Source organism: Lissotriton helveticus, chromosome 7 (genome assembly GCF_964261635.1).
Source record: "Lissotriton helveticus chromosome 7, aLisHel1.1, whole genome shotgun sequence".
NCBI classification, from domain to species: Eukaryota; Metazoa; Chordata; class Amphibia; order Caudata; family Salamandridae; genus Lissotriton; species Lissotriton helveticus.
Genome location: NC_136068.1, coordinates 227,747,400 through 227,768,185, shown reverse-complemented (window position 1 = coordinate 227,768,185; position 20,786 = coordinate 227,747,400). Strand labels below are relative to the sequence as shown.

At 44.4% G+C, this 20,786-nt stretch overlaps 2 protein-coding genes across 3 annotated transcripts in view; one reads left to right on the top strand and one right to left on the bottom strand.

Annotated features, from left to right (window-relative positions):
- The window catches only part of CSTF1 (cleavage stimulation factor subunit 1), a 118,339-nt gene that overhangs the window by 24,396 nt on the left and 73,157 nt on the right, over positions 1-20,786 (top strand). The gene's annotated exons all lie outside the window — the stretch shown is intronic.
- The window catches only part of AURKA (aurora kinase A), a 223,395-nt gene that overhangs the window by 186,027 nt on the left and 16,582 nt on the right, over positions 1-20,786 (bottom strand). The window contains exon 2 of one of the 2 annotated variants that reach the window (XM_078652011.1): positions 18,227-18,381. The exons of the other annotated variant lie outside the window; for it this stretch is intronic. The gene's annotated coding sequence lies outside the window, so the exon portion shown is untranslated. The remainder of the gene's footprint in view (positions 1-18,226; positions 18,382-20,786) is intronic. 2 annotated transcript variants of the gene reach the window in all.

Genomic DNA, 20,786 nt, shown 5'->3' with positions numbered 1-20,786 from the left:
TAGAGTGGATTGGATTGGAGTGGGGTTAATTGGATTGGAGCGGGGTGGGGTGGATTGGGACTCGGGTGGGGTGGATTGGAGTGGGGTGAATTGGAGTGTGGTGTGCTGAATGGATTGGATTGAGTGGGGTGGACTGAACTGGGGTTAGGTGAATTGAACTGGGGTAGAGTGGGGTGGATTGGAGTGGGCTGGATTGGAGGGGAGTGGGGTGTGTTGAAATGGGGTAGGGTGGATTGGGGTGAGGTGGACTGAAGTGAGGTGGATTAGAGTGGAGTCGATTGGAGTGAGGTTGATTTGGGCAGAGTGGGGTCGGGTGGACTGGAGGGAGGTGGACTAGAGTGGAATGGAGTGGGGTGAATTGGAGTGGAGTAAATTCGACTGCAGTGGGGTGGATTGGATTAAGTGGGGTGGATTGAACTGGGGTGAATTGGTTTGAGGAGGATTGGATTGGGGTGGATTGGAGTGGGGTGTGGTGGGGTGGATTGGAGTAGGTAGATTTGATTTGGCTGGATTGGGGTAGATCGGATTGGGGTGAGGTGAAGTGTACTGGATCTGGGTGAGGTGTTTTGTATTGGAGTGGGGTGGTTTGGAGTGGAGCTGATTGTTTTAAATTGGAATGGGGTAGATTATTTTGGATTGGAGTGGGGCTGATTGGAGTGGGCCAGATTGTTTTGGGTTGTTGTTGGGCACACTGTTTTAAATTGGAGAGGTGCAGATTGTTTTGGATTGGGGCAAATTGTTTTGGATTGCAGTGAGGCAGACTGGAGTGGGGCAGATTGTTGTGGATTGAGTAGGCAGATTGGGGTGGATTGTTTTTGGATTGGAGTTGGGCAGATTGTTTTGGACTGGAGTGGGGGCAGATTATTTTGGATTGAGTATGGCAGGTTGTTTTGGAGTGGGATAAATTGGTGTGGGATAGATTGTGGTGGGGCAGATTCTTTTGTATTAGATTGGAATGGGGTGGTCTGTGGAGGGAGTGGGGTGGATTGGATTGGGATGACGTAGATTGGATTGGAGTGGGTTAGATTGGATTGGGCTGGAATGGATTAGAGCGGGGTGGATTCTAGTGGATTAGAGTGGGGTGAATTGGGATGGAGTGGGTGGATTGGGATGAGGTGGGTTGGAGTGGAGTACATTGGAATTAGGCATATTGCAGTGGGCCGATTGTTTTGTATTGGAGTGGGGTGAATTGGTGTGGGGAAGACTGGAGTGGGCGGTTTGGAGTGGACTGATTGTTTTTGATTGGAGTGAGGCAGATTATTTTGGATTGGAGTGGGGCATATTAGATTGGGGCGGATTAGAGTGGGACAGTTGTTTTGGATTGGAGTGAGCAGACAGGAGTTGGCCAGATTGTTTTGGATTGGAGTGGGGCAGCCTGTTTTGGTTTAGAGTGGAGCAGATTGGGGTGGGCAGATTGTTTTGGATTGGAGAGAGGCAGATTGTTTTGGATTGGAATGAGGCAGATTGTTTTAGATAGTGGTGGGGCAGATTGTTTCGGATAGGGGTGGGGCAGATTGAGGTGGGGCAGATTGTTTTGGAATGTGGTGGGACAGACTAAAGTGTGGAAGATTGTAGTGGGGCAGATTGTTTTGGATTGGAGTGGGGAGGATTAGTGTGGATTGAACTGGGGTGAGGGGTTTGGATGGGAGTGGGGTAGAATGGACTGGTCTTGGGTGGATTGGATTGAGTGGGGCGGATTGGTGTAGGTTTGCGGTGGGGTGGATTGGCATAGATTGGAGTGGGGTAGATGGGGGTGTTCTGCACGGTTATGTGTTAAAGCATCATTTCAGAAATTACACGTAAGAAAGAAACAATGTTGCTTTGCAATATATTTAATACTCATCTTTTGATAATAGTGCCCAGGAGCAAAAACAAAAGAAAACATGAGTGCAAAGTGAGAAAAGAAGAATTGGCAAAATAAAAGAAAGTTAACTATAGACAAGAAATCTTTGCAATTGTGTTTGACCTGCTGGGCATGTCTTTACCAGTCACACACCTTCTATTTGCAGGGCACTTAAAGTCAAACAGAACAAAATAGTACCTCAATCACGTCCGGAGCAGAGGACGGGCACTGATTAAGTTGAATCAATCAGTGCTTGGTCCCTACTGCACACAGAGGAACAGAAATTATGTTAGGCCTGCCTTGATGAATTACGAGTCTATAAATAAAAGTAATTATTCAAATATTAAAAGTAAATTCTCTTGGAAAACACAATACATTCATTTATTCTCTTACACCAACACCATAAAAAGGGCAAACAATCCTCTATACCAGGGACCAACACGACAATTATTAATCATCAGACTTGTAACATTTTAATATCAATATCAAATAATTCATACATATTTGTAAAAACATTAATTAATATCAATATAAAAATAAGTGTTTTAACACAAATGAGGGAAAGACATATACATTTGTCATCAGTAAGAGTTAGTTAATTTGTAGGAACCAACAGAAAGTGCAAGCTTTTGAGAGTTCCTTTAACAAACACTATGTTCCTCACATTTTTTTGCATAATTTGTCTGAAACGGAGAGCAGATAGGATGTACGCGGCATCACGCGTCGCCGCTAAACACCGGCAGATAAGCGGACGGTGTTGGTGAAAAGATACTGCAGTTGGAAGGCTTTTTAGCTTCGATGTTACCGCACTAAAGCTAGGAATTAGTACAGTATATAATCGGTCCAGAGAACTTGACTCTTCCACAAAGCTCTGAATGACCAGCAGAACTTTTTTAATCAAAATATTGTTTTACCTAGGACTACTTGATCTGGATAATTATCGATATCCGAGCTGTAGTCTATAAGGAATGAATGCTGTTAATATTTTAAAAAACAGTTTGCACTAACTCTCACCTCACTACTCCTTAGGAAAAATTAGGCAGAACAATGTTTTGTAATCCATTAGGAGGGACTCTATGTCTCTATTGGTCCTGAAGAAGGTGGTTGCATTTTTTTTACCCAACGAAACACACGTCAAAGCCTACCTTTGTTAAATTTGTGAAACATAGTGTTGTTTGTTAAAGGAACCCTCAAAACCTTGCACTTTCTGTGGATTCCTACAAATTACTGATGACAAATGTGTATGTCTTATATATGGTTTTCCTCATTTGTGTTAAACACTTGTCTTTATATTGATATTAATTGATGCTTTTACAAATATGTATGAATTATTTGCTATTGACTAATATTAAAATTTTACAAGTCTGATGATTAATTATTGTCGTGTTGGTCCCTTCTAAGATTGGTATAGAGGATAGTTTGCCCTTGTTGTGGTGTTGGTGTATGAGAATAAATTAATGTATTGTGTTTTCCAAGAGAATTTACTTTTGATATTTGAATTATACTTGGAACCCTCTCTCTTGGAACAGTGGACTCTCTCTTTGATATTTATGTGTAAAAAAGAGTGCCAAATGATAGAGCAAGACTTGCTCGAGTCATGAACCTCGAATCTGTTATAACCCGGTAATAAAATTCGAATGTTGTACTAATTTCCCTTTATTTCGAATGTGTGTATCTTAGTGACGCTTGCCTATGTGTTTTACTAAAACGATTAACTCTCGTCTCTAAAATGGCCGCTGTTCGGAATTTGCTTCTGCGCAGGCGTTAGTCACACTCACGTGATGTGACGTAGTTGTAGTTTTGGTGGGAGAATATGCGCATGCGTAATAGCCTTAAGATGGCTGCTTATGTATTAACGTGGTGAAGCTCGTGCAGATGCTCTCGTGTTATTGTGTGTTGCTCCAACCTATAATCGCATAGTATATTTTTATAATGAGAAACCTTAAGTACACAATCATGATATGTAGTATATTCATTTATTTCTATGTTTTAATTTGTTTTCACTTACTTTTCATGTATCATGGTAAACGGGGGGTCCGAATGGGTCGAGAGCCATCTTGAAGGTCCCTTCCGCGCATGACCGCGCAGCCCAGGGAGAAGTAGCCTTGAGCAGTGGAACTCAGCCAGCTGGCAGCCACAGACAAGATGCTCCTGTGAGAGCCACCTCTGACCCAGGAGGATGGAGAAATTGTGTTCCTAAACTGCTACAGTTGTAATTCTCTATTGTATTCTGTGCTACTTTTCTGTGGGAACCCCAAACTTGCTAGGCGGTACCCTAGAATGTAAATTAGGACTTGGAGAAGTCTGTTCTGATTGGTGTGTTAACCCATCCTACCTTAGGACCAATCGAAATTGGGGATTCTGACACTTTGCAACATTTGGGGGTGGTACACTGACCCAAAAACAGTATAACTAGCCTAGGTTCACCTAGGGAATTTGTCCGACTTGTCTGAATAGCTGACCTGTCACTGACCCAACGCACTCAATAGGTGACTGAATTTACAGAGCGCTGCGGAGCACTCTGTCCGAATGTGACCATAGACTTAAAGGTTTTTACTAAACCTTAAGTGCTGGCGGAGCACTTTGCTGGGGAGTCCGCTAACCCAATCGGGGTTCCGACTGATAGCTGCAGAGAGGGTGGAGCGCAGGCGTTGCTTCCAAACTGCGGGTGCTGGTCGTGTCCTGGTGGTCCTGTCCTGATCCTAATCTGGTTTTCCTGTCCTGTCCTGGGGTGTCCATTCTGCACCTGGCTGTCCCATTGATGACTGTCCTTCCTGGGGGTATTTTCCTGTCCTGAAAGAACCCGTGGCCAGGGTTGGTTTTCACATCATTCTAGGTAAATATATAGCTGAGAACTCTATACTGCACCTTCTATTTTTCTGTCTTTGCTTTAATAAAGACATACCTTTGCATATGTTTATTTTCCATGCTTTCGCAAAGCTACTGAATGAAAACTCATACATTATTGCTAACATTTCATAGCATGTTCCTATGTTACCCTACCTTTTAGAAATCATTTTTCTCCATTGCTGTTTAGAATTTTCTGATGTGGTCTATAATTTTCTCTTATAAAACCAACTGAAGTAACTTTCTAGATCTATAGCGTGTTCCCTTTTCTTACCCGTCCTATAGATGTATAGGATCTCTAAGTTAACCCATACTTTGAGGTACTTCCCAATAGTGTAACTCTAGTACGTGCATAAGTTTGCCCATCTATAATTGTCCATCCTTAAGTTTCACTTCGGAACCTGCATAGTATATCCTTGTTTCCATCTCATATTAGCTTTATAAATGGTTGCCTTAGCATTCTTTCTATACGGATATGTTATTTTTGTCATCTTGATTATTGATTGCCTTTTGACTGTAAACTTAATGATTTCTGAAAATGAACTCTAGATAAACTTTTGAAACTTTCCAGTTGTCCGTAGTCATTTTAAAATTATTCAAAGTTATATGAAGTTGGGTTTGTATTTTGCCTGCCTTTCTTCACAGCTAGCTCCCTGACCCATCGTGGTCATAGATACCCGTAACGGTGAATGGTAAGTCGGGTACACTAGAACTGAATAGGAAGGAATTAGGGTTGCTGGTAGTAGGTTTGTGAGGTCACCTGATTAATGTATATGGTGAATTGAAATTTATGGGCCCTAGAACTGCATGGTGAAATTATTGGTCGGGTGACCCACGATCTCTATCAGTAATTTACTGGTAGCACAGAGGATGGTTAGGGAATAGTTAAAAGTTAGGTAGGACTAGTTAAACTAGCTAGGTTGGATGCTGCTAAATAAGGTTTTTATGCTGCTACAAGGGCAAGTAGTTCACGTGATTTGATCACTCACTTGAAATGTTTGCTTTGAAAAATTATGAAATGTTTTAAATTGTTTTTCTTATTATTATACTGATATATGTATTAACCCATTCGTTCGTAAAGTGTTTTTATGTTGTTGTTGGGAATCCCCGGGGAATTGAAATAGTGAGTAGTGAAGAGAATCCACTTGCTCGGAGGTCACTGGCTTTTAAGGAAAGTTGGTGCAGGTTAGGCAGAACTGGAAGCACTAACTAGGGTTTTCTGAATGTATGTTTGAATACATGCTAGCAACGAGGTTCGCTGACAAAAATTCTGTTGTGGCATAACCTAGCAAGGGTCACACCGGAAGGAGTAGCAGGTTCATCGAAGCTTGGGTGAAAGCAAAGGGGTTCGCTGGTGAAACTTTAGGCTTAGTATATATCCCGGAAAGGTGGATGAGTCTAGGGAAGTAACAGGTTCCCCAATGCTTGAATGAAGGATAGGCAGAAGAGATCTATCCGTAGTGTGTGAAAAGTAAATGGAAGTAGTTTACTTGCAGTGAAACAAATTCTTTCCTGTCTAGACACTTGAGTACAGTGGCGAATGTGTATTCGTTGTTAAATAACCAAGCACTAGCACTTTAGAAAGAAAGTTTCCGTTACCTTGTGAAGGAGGGAGTCAGTCGCGAAGCTGCTCTGACGTCACTCTGTGCCGCGCTGGGATTGGTAGACGCAGCGGGTGTGTAGCGGAGCTGGAATTGTAAAGGAGGGGTGAGTGCCGAAGCGTGAGAACTGTCTCGCGAAAAGGCCGCGCACCCATTGGTCAAGATTATTTGAACCCGTGCACTTCATTGGTCGCACGAAAATAAAAGACGCACTTGGATTTGGGAGTGATTTTGTAAACAAAAGGTCACTCGTAGGAATCGTATCTGGCATTCGTATAGACCGCATACCAGACCTGATCCTCGGTGTTTAGGGTTCGAGAGAGATCAGTTTAAAGGTGTAAAACACGACATTATGTACGGAAACAAGAGAAAATTGTCTCTTGTAAATAAGGTAAAGAATTACTTCAAAAAGGACAAGCCGATTAGAACCCGAGAAGGTGTTGTCATACCTCCTCCAAACACTCCCGCGTCTTTCATGATGTTTGATAGAGGGTACAATATGTGTGTGTGGTTAGAAAACTGGGCAGAATATACAAAGGATGACGGAATCTTGGCTTTTCCGTTAGAAGGTACCTTTAATGGCAGGATTTTATTTAATTTGAGAACCCGAATGATTGGTTTACATCCCAGACCTAGATTAACACAGTACGAAGCTCTAGAAGAATGGGAGATCGAGGCTTTTGAAAGAGATAAGCCGCGCATGGATAAAAGGTTAACTAAATTTTATCCGAAATTGAAGCAGGAAACCCGAGACAAAAAGATGAAACAGTGGAGACAGAGTATGATTGTAGAAGGACTGTTTCCAATGATGCCAATGGGTGGTCCTCCTAGGGGGGAAAAGAAGACAGAACAATGCAAACCCTGGGTGCCCATTGGGGAGTCGGATGATGAACTGTTAGACGACATGTTTATAAGAAGTCCACCTCCTTATAATGAAGGACACCGACCTTCTAGTGAAGGGGATGTTTTCCGAAGACCTCCTTCCAAAGATGAGGCCAGATCTGTAAGTGTAGGAGGGAGTTGCCAAATACCTCCCTATAACGAAAGTTTAGGACCCGTAGATACGAAAGATATTTACCCCAGAATGCCCATTAGTGGAGAGATGAAGTACTCACGTGAAAAAGACTTTTGCTTTCGCCCTTCCTATGGAGGTGAGGCGAGATCCTCAAGTTCAGGAATGCCGTTCTTACAACCTCAAGGTGAGGAAGCACCAAGATCCCTAAGTATAGGACATTTGTTCCCAAGACCGAATTATGGTTAAGGACCAAGTGAGACGCATCCTACTGCCCCAAGTTATGTTCCGACTTTGACCCCGCGGGTATTACATGAAAAATCTTTAGACAGAGTATTAGAAGAACAAGAGCGATGGGCTCTAGCAAAACAGAGAGCTGAAATAATTCAGAAAATCTCCCAGTTAAATACCAGCCCTGAAGCCCTGACTATCCCAGTAACTATTGGACCAGTGGTTCCGTTGTATGGGGATCGACAGGGAAGTCCAAAGACTCCAGTTATTTCCCCAATTATAGCGCAGCCGAAATCAGAACCCTTAATCATAGATGACCAGACAAGTGAATGCGAGTCTGAAGTCTCGCTATTGGACCTGCCCATTAGGGAGACAGGAAAAAGGATGCAGAAAAGGCATAATCCTTTCAATACGAGGGAGATCCAAATGGAATCAGCTTCGGGTACTAAGAGTGTCACTCCAGTGACTCCGGAAGAAATCGAGAGATGGAGTCAAGAATTGGAAAAACAAACTCCTCAGTCGAAACCTCTAGATCTTTACAAACTGAGAGTAGAAATAGAAGAACTGATGGCAGGAAACGTAGGAATAGATCGATTAAATACATACTCGGAGGAAGAGTTGCTGTTTATCTGCAAGAGTCTTACCCGAAATACCAGAGTACTCCATGAAAAGCTGACCGACACTGCAGCTAGTATGGGAATCGATATATCAAAATCGAAACCTTTGCAAAAACCGTACAGAGCAGATTTTTCAGACAAAGATTTAGACAACCTGAATGTGTCCGGGAAAAAGGCACAGGTCAGAATTATTGACAGTCCTTTAAAAATGGGGAGATGTAGAAAAATGGAAAGCCAGATGGGCCAGGAAGAACGATGAGGCTCGATCCAAACAAACGACTCCTGAATTCGTTCTAAGGGAAGCAGACAAGCCAGAACAGTTATACCCTATGCGCGAAGTGCCAGGTGGAAAATATGTGCACGTTCCCTGGTCCAGACAGGATATTGTGTCCTTTACAAATGACTTCCCGAAATTAAGAGAGAAGCCTGTAGATTGGTACAGACAGGTAGAGAGATTTGTAAAGGTGCAAAAATGCCTATGGAAAGACCTGGATGGGTTTTTTGACATAGTGGTTCCTGTAGATTTATGGACGGAGTGTAAGATTGCCATTGCTTGGCCTAGTGAGGAATACCCAAGGGACCCTGTCACGTGTGCACCCTCCCCTGAAGTAATGAAAAAATATGAACAGGTAATTCAACATCTGAAGCAAAAGGTGCCTGCTAAGGAAACTGATTGGACCAAGATAGATAGAACCACGCAGGAAAGGGACGAAACTGTGCATTCCTTTTATGAAAGACTGTTGCAGGTGTTTAAAACATACAGTGGTATAGATAACATCGAGATGAAGGATATGACCCATTTCATTTACAGGTTTGTAAACGGTTTAAGACCCGAAATTTGTCAATGGATAAAAGATAACAAAATTTGTTGGCAGTCCAAGAAAATGGATGAGGTCCTACGGTACGCAAAGTACTGTGAGGACGAGATGGCAGAAAAGCGAAAGGCTCTAAAGGAGAAAGTAATGTGGGCACAGGTTAAACTAGCGGAACAACAGGAAAAGCAGTTAAGTAAAATGACCAAAAGTACCCAAAATCAAAGCTCTGGGTGCGGGGGAAAACCCAAAGTAAAAATGAGCAGAGAGGAAGCAAAAAAGAAATTTCCCTGCCACCAGTGCGGAGAAATCGGGCATTGGAGGGACGAGTGTCCATATTTACAGCATGATAATGCCCAAACCCCTGATTTAACTCCACAGACGCAGAATGAAAGACCAAGAAAGACCCAGCCTCAGGTAAAAAACATTCAAGTGCCCCGTGCGCCAAAACAGAATTTTATTGGGAAATCACTGCAGGGTGACGACATAGAGATCTGGGGAGGCAATGAGAACAGAAATGCAGCAACTTCGCAGTATTTGTTAAATTATACTTTTTTCTGTGACAACCAGTACTGACGGGGCCTGAGGGGGGAGGACGAGGAGTGTGTACTTGGCGCCTCCTTGCCGGTAGACCAGTCAGGGCCATACATTGAAGGAAAGGTTGATGGAAATGATGTCACCTTTCTATTGGACACTGGTGCTACCCGTTCTACTGTGAGAACAGCGGACGTTCCAAACCTACCCCTCTCGGGAGAAGCAATCCAAGTAGTGGGTGTATCTAATCAATTGATTAGTACCCCCGTTACAGAACCCATGGAGATTACAATAGGGAACTTTAAAGAAATGCATAGATTAGTAGTTTGTGATACTAGTCCAGTAAACTTGCTAGGACGTGATTTGTTGTGCAAAATGAATTGTACCATCTTTTGCACACCAAAGGGTGTCGAAATCCAAACCCCAGATGAAGATGGCATCTACAAATTAATGTTAATCAGACCCGACTCAGAAATCAAACGGATGACTATACAGGATTTACCTGAAGAACTTCAACAGACAGTGAAATCAGAAGTGTGGGACTTTACAGGAAAGGATGTAGGATTAATGGCCAATGTAGACCCAATACAAATAGCCATGAAAGAAAATGCAGTTTACCCGAATACCAAGCCATACAAAATGAGTGCTGAAGTGAGAGCAGGAGTTGCCATTGAAATACAAAAGTTACTAGAAGCAAACATCATACAAGAAGTACAGAGTAGCCCGTGTAACTCACCCATAATTGGAATCAAGAAACCTAGTGGCAAGTACAGAATAGTGCAGGACCTGAGAAAGGTAAACAAGATCGTTGTTCCTTGCTGTCCTATTGTCCCGAACCCCGCAGTGATCCTGTATCAAATTCCCTGGGATGCTGAGTGGTTCTCAGTGATAGACCTATGTCACGCATTCTTTTTAATCCCATTGCACCCAGACAGCAAATTTCTTTTCTCATTTGCTTTCAACAGTCATGTGTATGTTTGGAATCGTGTTCCCCAGGGGTACACAGAAAGCCCCTCTATCTTTAATCAGATCTTGAAAAAATGCCTTGAATCTTTAGTCTTACCTGGAAAGTCTGTTCTGGTGCAATACATTGATGACCTCTTGGTGGCGTCTAAAAGTCATAGAGATTGTGTAATTGACACTATTGCTTTACTAAACCACTTAGGTGAAAAAGGACACAAGGTGGCACCTGAAAAATTGCAGTTCTGTTCAAAATCAGTGAAATATCTGGGGCACCAGATAGAAAAAGGCATCAGAAAAGTCACTTCTGAAAGAGTCAGAATAATTCAAAAGATGCAGTTACCCTGTACTCAGAAAGAAATCAGAATGTTCCTTGGAGTCGTAGGATATTGCAGGCAATGGATTGTGGGATTCGCAGTCCTGGCAAAGCCCCTGATAAATATGACTAAGAAAGGAGCAAAAGACCCAGTGGAATGGAATGATGAGAGCTTGATAGCTTTTACGAAATTGCGAGATTGTCTGTGTACAGCCCCTGCTTTAGGGATGCCTGACTATTCGAAGGAATTTGCACTGTTCTGTGACACACGAGACAATTGTGCATTGTCAGTCCTAACACAAGAACATGGGTTGACTAGACGACCAGTGGCATATTTTTCTGCCACATTGGATCCAGTGGCTGCTGGATTACCTGGGTGCCTGAAAGCAGTAGCTGCAACTTGCACGAGTTTAGAGCAGAGTGAATCCATTGTTATGGGACATCCTGTAACTGTGTATGTTCCACATGCAGTTGTGATCTTACTGACCCGAACTAAGACCCAGTATCTCACCCCTAGTCGGCTGACTAAATACGAGAGGATTCTCGTGGGTGCTGCAAATGTAGTCATCACTCGGTGTAATATCTTGAATCCAGCCACCCTACTCCCTGACTCAATGATTGTAGAAGATGGGGGAGAGAACGAGCATGACTGCATTAACTTGACAGAATTCAGTACTAAACCCCGCCCAGACATTAAAGAAACACCTTTGCCTGTACATGATGAGGAATGGTTTGTGGATGGCTCATGTATGAGACACGAACTGGTGGGTCTAAGTGCTGCATATGCTGTGGTCGCATTAGACAAAATTAAAGAAGCATCATGTCTATTTGGAATAAAGTCTGCACAAGTAGCCGAATTGATTGCACTGATAAGAGCTTGCAAATTGGGAAAAGACAAAAGAATAACACTGTATACTGACAGTCAGTACTGTTACGGGGTTGTGCATGACCTTGGCCAGTTATGGCTACAAAGAGAATTCCTGACTTCATCAGGTACCCCCATTCGAAATGGAAGGGTTGTACAAGATTTACTGGAGGCAATCCAATTACCAAAAGAATTAGCAGTAGTCAAATGTGCTGCCCATAAAAAAGGCCTTGACGCTGTATCATTGGGAAATGATTTTGCTGATCAGGTGGCAAAACAGTGTGCTAGGGATCGCATGTCAATAAATATCAGATTGGGAGGGACCGGAAACAGCTGCCAACTTATGGTGTTTGAAGAAGTGCCTACCTGGGATGAGGTGAGAGAGTGGCAGCATGCTGTGCCATCGAAAGAGAAAGAGAAGTGGAGGACACTTGGTTGTCGACCAAGAAGTGAGGATGGTGTCATTGTGGGTCCAAATGGCATGCCTGTCTTACCTAGACACCTACTAGCCTCTATGGCAAGGTTGATACATGGGAATTCACACACTGGTAGGGATGCCATGGTTCTGGTGTTTCAACAAACCTGGTATAATCCGAAGTTCAGGAAAGTAGCAGAATCGCTATGCCAGAGGTGCTTGACATGTCAGCAGTTCAATGCTGGCAAAAGAACAGTAGTTGAACTGGGGAAAATTGGAAAATCAGGGGGTCCCTTTGTGAGAATACAGATTGACTTCATCACCATGCCTCGCTGTGAGGGAAAGAGATATGTCCTTGTCATTGTCTGCCTATTTTCAAAATGGGTGGAAGCCTACCCTGCCAAACAAAGTGACGCCATAACAGTAGCCAAGTTGTTACTACGAGAATTGATACCTAGGTTCGGGGTTCCAGTCACTACTGAATCAGATAGAGGCTCACATTTTCAGAATGAGGTAATCGATCAGCTCTGTAAAGCATTTGGAATCACACAAAAGCTGCACTGTGCATATCGTCCAGAGGCTTCTGGAGTGGTGGAGCAAATAAATGGCACTATAAAATCGAGATTGGCAAAGATGTGTGACTCTGCTGGAATGAACTGGATAAATGCCTTGCCTCTTGTTCTGATGGGACTCAGAAGTATTCCAGATCGGAAAACCGGCCTGAGCCCGCATGAAATCCTAATGGGAAGAGTGATGAGACAAGCATGGGTACCAGGATACAAACTGTTAAGCATTACTGATGATTTGGTACTTGAGTACTGGAAGCAACTGGGTGACCAAGTGCGTTCTATCTCTCGCCAGATTGGGGAAGACGCCGTCGCCAACCCGACAACACCAGTTCACAAGTTGGTTCCTGGTGACTGGGTTAGAATCAAGAAACACACTCGATCGAGTTGCCTTGCACCGAGGTGGAGAGAAAAACGCCAAATAATTCTGGTGACCACGACAGCGGTGAAGTGTGCAGGCGTTCCCAAGTGGATCCATGCCAGTCATACACAGAAGGTAATTCCCGACAAGGAACCTGGAGCCGAAGGTTGTCCAGCTGAGGGGTCTGCAGACGTTGGTCCTGAAGTAGCTGATGACGAACAACCGAGCACCAGTCAAGAAAATTGGATACCCATAATCGACCTAACCGAAGACCCAATCAGAACAAGAGAGCGAACCTACGAAGACAGAGAGTGGAATAGAGAGGACGAGATAGGCACAGACGAAGACCCTCAGATTATTGAGATTCACATCAAGTCTGAGGACGAAGAGGAAGGTCAGACAGGGACAGAGCAAGTGATCGACACACCTCCACTAACTCCTGAAATTGAAAAGGGACAGACCAGAACTAGTGTAAAAGTTCGAGTAGAATAAAATCAAGGGATCGAAGTGCTTGAACAGGATCAGATAGAACTAGAAGAACGTGTTCAGGACGCAGAAACAGAAACATTTGAAAGCCAAAACCAAAATTCACCTGAACCAGGCCAGCTTAGTAACCAGGCAGAAGAAATAGATACAAGACCTGGGACTAGTCAGACAGGGAGGGGAGAGATAGAAGCAGAAGTGCCACAAGCAAATGAAAATAAAAGAGCATTAGAAGAAAGCCAAATCTCTGTGCCAGCCAAGACTCAAGAAAAAGAAAAATATCAAACCAAGATATATTAAGAGACTGAGACTGAGAATAAAAACAGTTGAAGAGAAACTTGCAGATAGAAGGAAAAGTCCACGAATTGTAGAGCAAACTGGAGAAAGCTCCAAAAGAAGGAGTGATCGAATAAAAAGACTGAACGAAAAATACCAAGATCCTGAATGGACTTACTTATTTTGGAAGATTTCGAGGATCTTGATATCTCTGACGAAAGTGACGGAGAACAGATTGCTGATCTGTCTGCCGAAGAAGACGAACTCACCTGAAGGTGTGTAAAATAAGCTACCTGTGTAAAGTTACAAAGAGGGGTTGAAAACCTCATCTGAGCAAAATGTCCGATTCAAACGTGAATGGAAGGCCTAGACGCAGTTGTTGCAAAACATGCTGCAAGGTATGCATCTGTAGTATAGCTATAGTATTAATAGTTTGGATAGGATTAACAGTTTTCATTCCTTTTATGGTGAGCAAAAATACTAATATTGACCCTACTCAGATTACTGACACTGAAGAACTGACAACACGAAGTGTAGAAAGACGTGAAAAGACACTCAGACAAACAAAAGAGACTTAGAAGCACCAGGAGAGGAAGGACTACATTATCACGGAGTAAAGAACCAGACTCATTTAAATGTTTTTGCTAACTTGTTAGTGCACTATGTAGAAACTATGGAGATAGAAGACTGCTATGTCTGCATGAAGCTACCCACTTCTGTGGCTGAAGGCGTGACTTATCATCACCTACCCTTGACTTATGGAATTTCCTGTAGTATTTTAGCAAGCTTATTTTACAAAAGAGGACCGTTACAGTACTATTACTCTAACAATGACGTGATATTTTCTGAACTTCCTATACGTGGAAATCTAAATCCTGTACATACTAAAAGTGACGTTACATGTTATATGGGAGAATACTTTCTGACTGTAGGCACTATAGACTTAAATGAAGCACACAGAGACAACTTGACCTGTTCATTACATGAACAAGAGAACATTTTCCTAAACATGGCAGAGAAAAGAAGGGAGAGTTTCCAAAGAAAGGCAAATGATAAAAAGCAGAAAACTCCTAAATGGGCTGAAAACATGGAAAGCACCTCAAATGGTGGGGCTGGTCCTGCTTTGTTGCTGGATTTCGAAAAGAAAGGGAAACTCTGTCTTCACCGCGAGAAGACTAGTTATTATAATAACATTTTCATTGGTTCCAGTCAATGTGAGCACAATTACAAGGTAATTGGAGGTTGGGGTTTCAAAAATGGGTCAGAACCTGTGTTTCCCGGAATTTATTATATATGTGGAGACAAGGCTTATTTCAAATTGCCGGATCACTGGTATGGAAGCTGCTATTTTGGCATTGTCTTCCCGAAAATATACCATGTGAATGAAATTGCTGGAAGCAGTGAAAACACTAATGGCTTAGTGCGTAGCAAAAGAGAAAGCGTAGGTGAAATAATGGGTAGTATTTTTAGTGCACTGATACCTGGAGTGGGAGTGGTTCTGAACACACATAGAATTTGCAAATTATCCACTATAGTGGATGTGCTGTCTACTGACACAGCTCATGGATTTCTATTGGTCAGTACCGAAATGGTTGCGATCAGATCAATGGTTTTACAGAACAGACTTGCTCTTGATACCTTATTAGCAAAAGAGGGCGGAGTCTGCCGGATGTTGAAGGCGCAACATTGTTGCACTTATATTCCGGACAAAAGTGTACAGATCAAAAGATATGTGAAAAACATTACTAATTTGGAAAGGGAACTCAAACCACTCGAGGTTGACAGTGCCTGGAAGAGACTGGTTGATGGTCTCTCCAATGTAGGTCATTGAATTGCTAGTTTAGGTAAAAGCTTATTGTTTAAGGTGCTGATGCCAATTGGAGTGATAGGTTTTATCCTATTCCTCATATTCGTTTGTTGCAAATGTCGCAAACACACAAAGAAATACCCAGTGAATGCGAGAGGTGTGAAAAGGAGTGTGGATGAACTTGAATTGGAAGAAATGAATAATCAGATTTACAAAAAAGTGAAAAATTCTCACCCTACCAAAGATGCGAAAGAAAAATTGAATTGCCTGTTGGAAGAGATTGAGTTGTACAAAGTGTGAGAAAAGTTGGCATCTGGGTCCATTTTTTGTTTGTGATGATAGTAAATATCATCAAAGAGGGGATTGATAGAGCAAGATTTCGCATTGCGACTTGCTCGAGTCATGAACCTCGAATCTGTTATAACCCGGTAATAAAATTCGTATGTTGTACTAATTTCCCTTTATTTCGAATGTGTGTATCTTAGTGACGCTTGCCTATGTGTTTTACTAAAACGATTAACTTTCGTCTCTAAAATGGCCGCTGTTCGGAATTTGCTTCTGCGCATGCGTTAGTCACACTCACGTGACGTGACGTAGTTGTAGTTTTGGTGGGAGAATATGCGCATGCGTAATAGCCTTAAGATGGCTGCTTATGTATTAACATGGTGAAGCTCGTGCAGATGCTCTCGTGTTATTGTGTGTTGCTCTAACCTATAACCGCATAGTATATTTTTATAATGAGAAACCTTAAGTACACAATCATGATATGTAGTATATTCATTTATTTCTATGTTTTAATTTGTTTTCGCTTACTTTTCATGTATCATGGTAAACGGGGGGTCCGAATGGGTCGAGAGCCATCTTGAAGGTCCCTTCTGCGCATGACCGCGCAGCCCAGGGAGAAGTAGCCTTGAGCAGTGGAACTCAGCCAGCTGGCAGCCACAGACAAGATGCTCCTGTGAGAGCCACCTCTGACCCAGGAGGATGGAGAAATTGTGTTCCTAAACTGCTACATTTGTAATTCTCTATTGTATTCTGTGCTACTTTTCTGTGGGAACCCCAAACTTGCTAGGCGGTACCCTAGAATGTAAATTAGGACTTGGAGAAGTCTGTTCTGATTGGTGTGTTAACCCATCCTACCTTAGGACCAATCGAAATTGGGGATTCTGACACTTTGCAACATTTGGGGGTGGTACACTGACCCAAAAACAGTATAACTAGCCTAGGTTCACCTAGGGAATTTGTCCGACTTGTCTGAATAGCTGACCTGTCACTGACCCAACGCACTCAATAGGTGACTGAATTTACAGAGCACTGCGGAGCACTCTGTCCGAATTTGACCATAGACTCAAAGGTTTTTACTAAACCTTAAGTGCTGGCGGAGCACTTTGCTGGGGAGTTCGCTAACCCAATCGGGGTTCCGACTGATAGCTGCAGAGAGGGTGGAGCGCAGGCGTTGCTTCCAAACTGCGGGTGCTGGTCGTGTCCTGGTGGTCCTGTCCTGATCCTAATCTGGTTTTCCTGTCCTGTCCTGGGGTGTCCATTCTGCACCTGGCTGTCCCATTGATGACTGTCCTTCCTGGGGGTATTTTCCTGTCCTGACTGACCCGTGGCCAGGGTTGGTTTTCACATCATTCTAGGTAAATATATAGCTGAGAACTCTATACTGCACCTTCTATTTTTCTGTCTTTGCTTTAATAAAGACATACCTTTGCATATGTTTATTTTCCATGCTTTTGCAAAGCTACTGAATGAAAACTCATACATTATTGCTAACATTTCATAGCATGTTCCTATGTTACCCTACCTTTTAGAAATCATTTTTCTCCATTGCTGTTTAGAATTTTCTGATGTGGTCTATAATTTTCTCTTATAAAACCGACTGAAGTAACTTTCTAGATCTATAGCGTGTTCCCTTTTCTTACCCGCCCTATAGATGTATAGGATCTCTAAGTTAACCCATACTTTGAGGTACTTCCCAATAGTGTAACTCTAGTACGTGCATAGGTTTGCCCATCTATAATTGTCCATCCTTAAGTTTCACTTCGGAACCTGCATAGTATATCCTTGTTTCCATCTCATATTAGCTTTATAAATGGTTGCCTTAGCATTCTTTCTATACGGATATGTTATTTTTGTCATCTTGATTATTGATTGCCTTTTGACTGTAAACTTAATGATTTCTGAAAATGAACTCTAGATAAACTTTTGAAACTTTCCAGTAGTCCGTGGTCATTTTAAAATTATTCAAAGTTATATGAAGTTGGGTTTGTATTTTGCCTGCCTTTCTTCACAGCTAGCTGCCTGACCCATCGTGGTCATAGGTACCCGTAACGGTGGATGGTAAGTCGGGTACACTAGAACTGAATAGGAAGGAATTAGGGTTGCTGGTAGTAGGTTTGTGAGGTCACCTGATTAATGTATATGGTGAATTGAAATTTATGGGCCAGAGAACTGCATGGTGAAAATATTGGTCGGGTGACCCACGATCTCTATCACAAACAAGACAACAAATGGTAAACAATGGGTGGTCTCCAAGCCCTTTTTGTTAACAATGGTGTCTCATAAGCAAGACGTATGCGCTGGCACATTTTCTCAAAGGTTCGACCCTAATAATAAAATCAGTAGATCTGGGGAGAAGAAAAAAAGAATCATTGGTGTTTGCTCTGAAAATACTCACCTAAATAGAAACATGATATTGAATGTGTTCAAGTCTGAAAATTGCATACACCTTGCTTCAAGGAGAAGAGTAGTGCTAAGGAACCGGAGTGACTGAAGGACCACTGGAGCGATCATCTCTCCTGGTAATCTCAGAATGAACTGATCCGACATTTTCTGGAAGATAAAGGAAACCAACCATGAAGGATTTCTAGAACTTGGTATTGACTGCGTTTTTGTTAAATTTCAATAATATGCCACCTAAGAAGCTTTTGTTATATTTCAATACTATGTCATCTAAGACTGTATCACATTCCAACCTCAGTGTTGATAACAACGAGGCCAGGGTTCAAAACAAAGCACATTGTAAAAGCAATGTGACAATCAATCAATCATGCCATTTGTATAGCGCACTACTCACCCGGGAGGGTCTCAAGGCGCTTGGGGGGAGGGGTATGCTACTGCTCGAACAGCCAGGTCTTGAGTTGTTTCCTGAAGGCGAGATGGTCCTGGGTCAGCCGAAGGTGGATGGGGAGGCAGTTTAAGGCTTGGGAGCCAGGTAAGAGAAGGATCTTCCTCCGGCGGTGGCTCTTCGGATGCGTGGTACGGCTGCGAGGGCGAGGCTGGTGGACCGTAGCTGGCAGGTGGGCGTGTAGAAGGTCAGGCGGTCGTTGAGGTACTTGGGGCCCAGGTCGTGGAGAGACTTGTGTGCGTGGGTGAGGAGCCGGAACGTGATCCTCTTGTCGACGGGGAGCCAGTGCAGGTTCCTCAGGTGGCTGGAGATGTGGCTGCGTCGGGGCAGATCCAGGATGAGTCGGGCGGAGGCGTTCTGGATGCGCTGGAGTCTTTTCTGTAGCTTGGCTGTGGTTCCGGCGTAGAGGGCGTTTCCGAAGTCCAGTCGGCTGGTGACGAGTGCCTGGGTGACAGTCTTCCTGGTCTCGGTCGGGATCCAGCGGAAGATCTTGCGAAGCATACGCAGGGTGTTGAAGCACGATGAGGAGACGGCGTTGACTTGTCTGGTCATCGAGAGGGAGGGGTCCAGGATGAAGCCCAGGTTGCGTGCGTGGTCGGTTGGCTTGGGTGCGGTGCCCAGGGCTGGGGGCCACCAGGAGTCGTCCCAGGCGGAGGGCGAAGATCCCAGGATGAGGACTTCCGTCTTGTCCGAGTTCAGTTTCAGGCGGCTGTCCTTCATCCACTCGGCGACGTCTTTCATCCCTTCGTGTAGGCAGGTTCTGGCGGTGTCGGGGTCTCTGGTGAGGGAGAGGATCAGCTGGGTGTCGTCGGCGTAAGAGATGATGTTGAGGTTGTGCTGGCGTGCGATGGCTGCGAGAGGTTTCATGTAGATGTTGAAGAGGGTGGGGCTGAGTGAAGATCCTTGCGGGACGCGGCAGATGACTTCGGTGGCCTCGGAGCGAAACGGGGGGAGGCGGACTCTTTGTGTTCTTCCGGCGAGGAACGAGATGATCCACTCCAGTGCCTTCTCTTGGATACCGATGTTGCTGAGGCGCTGGACTAGGGTGCGGTGGCAGACCGTGTCGAACGCAGCGGAGAGGTCCAGGAGGATGAGGGCCACTGTTTCCCCCTTGTCGAGCAGGGTCCGGATGTCGTCGGTGGCTGCGATGAGGGCGGTCTCGGTGCTGTGGTTGGCTCTGAAGCCGGACTGCGAGGGGTCGAGGGATCCGTTCGTCTTGAGGAAGGTGGTCAGCTGTCTGTTGACGATCTTCTCGATGACTTTAGCAGGAAAAGGGAGGAGCGAGATGGGGCGGAAGTTTTTGAGATCGGTGGGGTCCGCTGTAGGTTTCTTCAGGAGGGCGCTGATCTCGGCGTGCTTCCAGCTCTCCGGGAAGGTGGCGGTGTTGAAGGAGGCGTTGATGATGTTCTGGAGTTGGGGTGCGATGGTGGAGTCGGCCTTGTTGAAGACGTGGTGTGGGCAGGGGTCGGTCGGTGATCCGGAGTGGATGGTGTTCATCATGCGGGCTGTGTCTTTGGTGGTCACCGTGGTCCAGGTGCGAAGGGTGGCGGTGGGGGGCGTTGGTTCGATGGTTGGGTGCGTGGGTGGGGCGCCGAAGCTGTTGTGGATGTCGGCGATCTTGCGGTGGAAGAACGAGGCGAGGGAGTCGCAAAGGTCTTGTGACGGAGTGATGTCGTTGGTGCCGGTGCTGGGGTTGGAGAACTCCTTGACGATAGTGAAGAGCTCTTTGCTGTCGTGGGCGTTGTTGTCCAGTCGTTCCTTCAGGGATTTCTTCTTGGTGGTGCGGATGAGCTGGTGGTGCTTGCGGGTAGCGTGTTTGAGGGCGGTCATGTTGTCGGTGGTCCGGTCGAGGAGCCAGGCTTTCTCGAGGGTGCGGCAGGTCTTCTTGGAGTCCTTGAGGTCGTCGGTGAACCAGGATGCCTTCTTGCTTCTGGGTCTGCTGGGAGGGTTCTTTAGTGGCGCGAGGTCGTCGGCGCAGGCGGTCAGCCACTGTGTGAAGTTGCGGGCTGCTTCGTTGGGGTCCGTTGTGTTGGCGGGAGGGCTCTGGCTGAGGGAGGTGGTGAGCTGGTCTGCGGTGATCTTGCTCCAATTCCTGTGAGGTACCTGTTGC